General features: G+C 30.7%; 1 protein-coding gene across 1 annotated transcript in view; it reads right to left on the reverse strand.

Moving 5' to 3' along the window:
* The window catches only part of LOC138182818 (uncharacterized), a 59,844-nt gene extending 53,860 nt beyond the window's left edge, over positions 1-5,984 (reverse strand). Inside the window, exon 1 of the mRNA XM_069119071.1 lies at positions 5,495-5,984. The gene's annotated coding sequence lies outside the window, so the exon portion shown is untranslated. The remainder of the gene's footprint in view (positions 1-5,494) is intronic.
* Between the last annotated feature and the right edge of the window lie 775 nt (positions 5,985-6,759).

The raw sequence follows: 6,759 nt of genomic DNA on the forward strand, positions 1-6,759 counted from the left end.
AGATACATATTTTCTGGCGATAAATATAACACAATTAAAACTAATTTCATCTCTATTAATATCTATATATATTATATTCTTTAATTACGGATCCAAAGAGAGAGAGAGAGAGAGAGAGAGAGAGAGAGAGAAGTGATATAATAATCTTTAATTTCATGCAACTATTAACTGTTTCTAAACTTTTATAAATTATGCATGAACAATTGTGTCGACTAAAAGTAAGTATAGCTCCAAACGTAAGATAGATCATTTGTCAGTCATCTTCTGTTGGATAAGATTTTTAATTCTCTATGCGTGTAATTTATATGTAATTTTAAAACTTCAAATTTAGAAAATTATCGTATATTAAAAGATATAGTTGAAATATATATGAAAACGGAATAGGTGTGTATTTTGTGTCATTAAAAAACGTACGGCACTTCTCGTTAATTTTTGTCCCTATCTGTATCTTCATTTAATAATATCACTTTATTTTTATTTAGTAAAATAACTAAATAAACTAAATAAAAATATAATATGTTTATCTTTTAATCTAGTTTTACTCCAGTTTAGTCCACTAAATTGTAGCTATGTTTATGGTTAAGATGTACTTTCTTTACATAAATTATGACAAGTTAAAAGCAATTGTATGTTTAATCGCAATGTTGTTACGTTAACGAATATTACTGTGTAATTTAAAATACGAATATAAAAATAAAAAATAGCTTAATCACATTGATCGCATGTATGGAGACATCTGTAGAACAAATGATTAACCCGCTTGAATATCTACACAGAAATAGTGATTCAAATACATACTATGTCAGAAGGTACGCATATTAGCATAAATGATAGTGCACATAATTTGAACTATAGCGAACTTCTTTACCGATTGACTGATTCTTCTGTATCGACTGTGGAAAAAACCACGTGGTTGTGTATGCACGTGATATACATGAGTTTGAATAGATGCTCGCACTGAAAACGCACTAGTTCTAACATATTTTATCAATGAAAAAGGTAAAACTAAAATGTGACTAATTTCCTAGAAATAACTCGCTTATAAATATACCTAATTATGAACGGATTCTGTAAATATATAGTTTGAATAACACGATACAGTGTCTGTTCAATATTGCATAATATAAAAATTGAAGATTGAGCTTTATGTTGCCTCCGATTACAAAGAATAAACGTAACTTAAATATAATACCGTATAAATAACATTATCGTGTAAATGTTACTTGGCCTTTCTTCGTAAGATTACACTAAATTGTAAGCTTACAGCTAAATTTGTATATAATAGTTAAATTCCATTACTAAAACAATATTCTGTTCGCACTATATTACACTAGCACGATATTTATGGATATTCGTTCAGAAGAAAAAATTCTTTCAATGTCATGATTTATACTGAATTTAAAGTTAAAATTGAAAATAGAAAATGAACGTGGAACGTTTATTTTTCTTCATTTCCAAATGCTTTCTTTACGTGAAATATAGTTTCAACTCTGACAAATGATAATGACAAGAAGAACTTGTATTTGTAACTAAATTTAGTTTCAGTTCCAACTGCAATTTATCGCTAAATAGAAAAACAAATTCATCATTAAATACAAATGATGTACATAGGTATATACATATATTATTTTAATATCTTGCATCTAGTCTAACGCTCGTTTACAAAAAGAATTTTAAAATAAAAGATGAAACATGTGATTTAAAAGAAAAATCTTTAGCACGATATTTGCCCTGTTGTAATGTATTTTCCAATTTCTACCTTTCAATGTAATACAAATACGTACTTTGGTTTGGCATAAAATAAGTGCAATTTTGATTTTCAAAAAGTATCAAGTTCTTAATAATATATACTAAGTATTGCGAAAACTTTACTGCCTTTTGGAAACAGGAAACGACGTAGAAAGCTACCTGAAGTATTACGTCTGTTCGTTAGCTACTAATACAATACAACACACTTTACATAACATTTTGTGGCTGTATACAAATTCAAAAGAACATTTCCCGTGATTTGGCAATAGTAAAACTGAAATTAAAGTGCAGCTCGATAACTGACAGAACTAACGTAACTACGTCAGGCTTGACTTATCGATTTCAGACTTGGCGTCGACCTCTAAAAGAGTTTGAACCAATTTTAGCAATCATATTAAGTACACCAGTTTCAGAGGAATGTGCACATAGCTCTTGTCATGTTAATATTTTAATTGTCTTAATTATGTTAATTATCGTTATACGTATTATACATATACAAAGTTTATCAAATTTTTAAATAACATTATATTGATTTCAAACAAACAAATCAAGTTGCAAAATGAATTTTATCAACAATAATTTATTTATGAGTATTTATATAAGGCTCGAAGTGCTTAAAAAATAAAATTGACTCGATTAAATAATTCTTTCAAAAGAACTATTTTTACCAAAAATATAAGAAATAAAAATTTTTCAAAAAGCATGTTATCGATATTACGTGAAATTATTCAGTATATCTACATTACGTAAAAGACTTTATAATACACAATGAATATTCCTAGTTCTTTAACATTGTTACAATAAATTACGTAAGCACTTATACGTATGAAGACTTATTTAAGATTATTCTTATCGATAGATACTGTCGTACAATATCACAAAACAGCATGATCTCACGAGAATGTTAAAGATAGATTGTTACACTTGTTTTAAGTGATTGTAGTCAAGCTACTTTGTACCTTGCCACCTTTCATTAAAATAACTTTTTCATTTTCATATACAATATATATTATTTATATATTGAATTCTTGCTTTCGAATTATAAGCAAATTATAAACAGTTTATTATAAAAATTATTAATGCATTAAAAATTTTAGTACTATAATTGTCATGACTATTTTGCAAAGTGCAAGACTAATTTTGAAACTCAATAGTTTTCCATAGTTCATATATAATAATGTATAAACGACATTGTAATACTAATTATTATAATAGTCATGAATTGAAACAAAAACTAGTAAACGCGATGATGTTATACACTTTAAGTGGACGACTCGATAGTGTGTAATTTCTCAATGGAAGTATGTACATAGTGTAATAGTGATGGTTAAGTGATTGATCATCAGCAGTGATTTAAAGTATAAGTGTAAGTAGAAAATATGTAGCTTGTAAGTGTTGCTTCAGCTTAAGGTTATGATGCTTATGCTAGTAACCATAACAGAAGGAAAAAGACGATCATGATTATATGATATACGTAAATTATGTAATTTGAACACTGGAAGAGGAAGGACTTGTTTACGTCATAGATAATTCGTATTCGACATTAATTTACATAGATTTAAATGACATTTCCCGATTCATTTCTGTGTATTGAAAATTTACGTAAGTACTTCGTTTCCTATGTATATTTGCAGTTCTAATATTGACATAAATTTGTATATTGCAAATGATATTAAAAAAGAAAGAAGACAATAATCGTTTTAAACTTGGTCAATTATTTCATGCTATAAAAGTACTATATACCAATACATAAAATAGTATAATAAAAATAATACGTAACAATATACCAATGTATTTGAATAAAAGTGTCGGTTCATTTAAAAATATTATGTAAAATTTTATAATCGACAAATCGCTCTGTTATGTTTCTATTTACATACATCAAACTACCTTTAGGTGGCTAGTTCTCTCACTATTTCTCATGGATCGATAATGGTTAAGATATTATCGCAGTTTTCAGAAGTATAGCACATGTACTACGTATGCAATGGTGATAATGTTAATCCCTGATATCAGTGATATCTGTGATGTTAATGTACAATATTACAGAAATATTAATCTGTATAATATAGAGCGCAGCGTTATGTAAGTATAAAAAAGACGATTGCATTTAATTGCTGTATCTCATTTAGTGTTGGTATTCAGGCCATTTTTATTAGCACAATAAATGTCTCTTTTGTGACGTTCGCTTGGAAGCAGTTACACGCAAGGTGACTGCCAGTAAAATATTTTAGAAACATGTAATCTCAAATCTACACTCTTTTGCAAACAAAAAGGGAAGAAATAATTTTTTATATAAATGTCACGTATTTCAAATTTACAGTTTGCTGATAAGAAAATAAGCAGTAATTATTGATATAAATAATAAAAAAAATCTAAAGATCCAAACTATATACTGTTCTGTAAGATAAACATCTAAGAACATCAGTGAAATATCCAAAAGCATTATTGGACTGAAAGTACAGAAGTGGTAAAAATTTGATACTAAAAATTTAATATAAAAAATCACCGAACTCTGGATGTTTATGCATATTCATGTCATGAAAATAATTAAAAAAAGAAAAGCTAAACAGAGATTTCTTTTATTTATACGCGTATTCACTTTATTTGGAATTCTCTCCTATTTGTACTACTCTCTTTCAATATATCAAAACACTTATGTGTTAATAAATATTATCTATTCAATGAACATAGTTCTCTTCTTGCGTAATATATGGTATATCAAATAGTAAAAAAATTTAATATCGCAGCAGTATGCATCTCGCTTTTCAAATGTTTAATGAAAAGGATCTATATAGTCTAACAAATCATAGCTTTGGTATTAAACTTAGAGTACAATGCACCGTATAAAAACATATGACGAAACAATTCATAAACCCACTCTCGTTTAATATCTCAACGCGTTCGGCGTTCTGCGTCACATGTTACGACAGAAAGTATACGCGATACCTGTTGGCAAGGAACCACGAAAATGTAGTTATTATACAATCGATGGTTGATATCTTGCATGGAACCTCTCACCAAGCCAAATCTGATTCAATTAATGGAAGCGTTGATAAATTCGATTTTACGATACGTAACGTAACGATCGTAGAAGGAAGTAGAGGTTATTTGCGGCCGGCAGTCAAGGACTTTCTCTTACATAATACGTTCACACTGCTACAGCTACGCTGTCCACGTAGCAATAATTATTACGATGCTATACAAAGAATGGAATCGTGTTTGACGATTTTCTAGTTCAAGAATTTCGATAACGAGGAACAGACTATTAATATCTATTGCGTGTTCGTTTGATGTGAACCGGCACCTACCACGTTGCTAAACATACTAGACAGAATAAACTACACGGTTGTGATCTAAAAACAAATTAGCTACCAGGAAGTATCTATCCTTATACTTATAAAACAATTCTAACCTTAAAACTTGTTAAGCGTTCCTTTCGAACAAATAAAGCCTACTATGGAGTATCAAATTCGAGATTTTCATTGAATTTCTCTTTGATAACACAACGATACAAAATGAATTACTTATCTATTAAAACTTACTATTTAAATCTTGTATTCAGCGGCGTTAATTTTATCAAACATCTACTATGAACAGGAACATTCAATCGTTACTTGCGTGCATAAAGACTTGCATTCATAATACTACTTTCATAACCTTCATTCATACATTTCTTGGTAAAACATGTAATAAAAACAAAACACGAATGAATCAATAAAACTGAATATTAAAAACAACATACCGTTCGGAACCGTGAGAATTTGTTCGATGGGAGATCCGAATAGCGAGATCGATGAATCCCAAGCACGTATTCAAACACCGGCGTTTCTGGTTAAATGTCCAGGAATCGATCGGATCAATGGAATCTGACGATCCCGCGAACACTGCGGCTTCTCAATGTCTAGATGCTTCTTGTAAGACTGGTATCTTTTCAAGGACGGAATAACGGTGCCAGAAGCGCGAACGACACAGTAAGCTGGTTAAACGGCTGGCCACCACTTCGGCTTGTTTTGTCCTACCTGACGGATATCCGACGAAAAGCTCGAGACACGTGTCGCGACGCAATTTCCGGAAAATTTTGGAAGATCACGCGTGGCTGAGTTGCGAACGATGCTAGAAACGAACTGCCGTCGTGAAAGATCACCGAGAACAAGGCGGACGGTTGTGCATATCGGTCTAACTTAGCGTCGTATTGGTAACAACGTACACATAGGTGCCTCCTCCGCGCCACTATGTAGATATGTGTTCTGCTGCGACCGTGTTCAGAATCGCGTGAGAGTGGGGCGTCTGCGCTCTCTCGTTGGCGACCTTTATTTGCATGCAAATTAGTGCGCGGGCGTGTTGTTACTTCCATGTAAATCGAGCGTGCGCCTTTCACGTGAACGCTTTTCCTGAACACCGCGAGAATTATCCCCCCCCCCTTTCTTTCATTCTCTTCCTTTCAATTTTTATCTACTTAAACCTCGATACTTAGCCTGATACACATTGAATTATCGCGACTGATTATTTTGATTAATATAATGGTATTTGAGCGATGATACGATTATCGAATCATGAATTGTGATTAGGAAAATGCGTGATATGATAATTTTTTGTATATCGTTATTTCAGTTGAAAATTCGAGATTCTCGTTTTTAGGGTAAGGAATATAGAGCTGATCTCGTAGAAGTAGGAACGTAGGAAAATTTTGGGGTTAAACCGAGTGAAAAGAGTTTTTCTTGGTTTCTCTTATATTTAAATGTTGCGTCAATTGCTCGGTCAAATTATGTTAATTATTAATTAGGTAATAATTATTATTAATTAGGTAATAAATAATGAATGATAATTCACTGTGTAATTTTAAGAAGAAAGTTTGGACTGGACAACATATTACGTATGTTGTTTTATTCAATTTTTCGTATCTTTTAAAAATCTGATAGATTGTTTCTTTCACGTTCACGATTAAAGATCATTAAATGTGCAAACTATTTTAGAATTACGTTTTGTTAGTCTATTTTTGAAAAACTA

The sequence above is a fragment of the Bombus flavifrons genome, chromosome 8 (assembly GCF_040668555.2).
Source record: "Bombus flavifrons isolate JBK064 chromosome 8, iyBomFlav1_principal, whole genome shotgun sequence".
Classification (NCBI taxonomy): Eukaryota; Metazoa; Arthropoda; class Insecta; order Hymenoptera; family Apidae; genus Bombus; species Bombus flavifrons.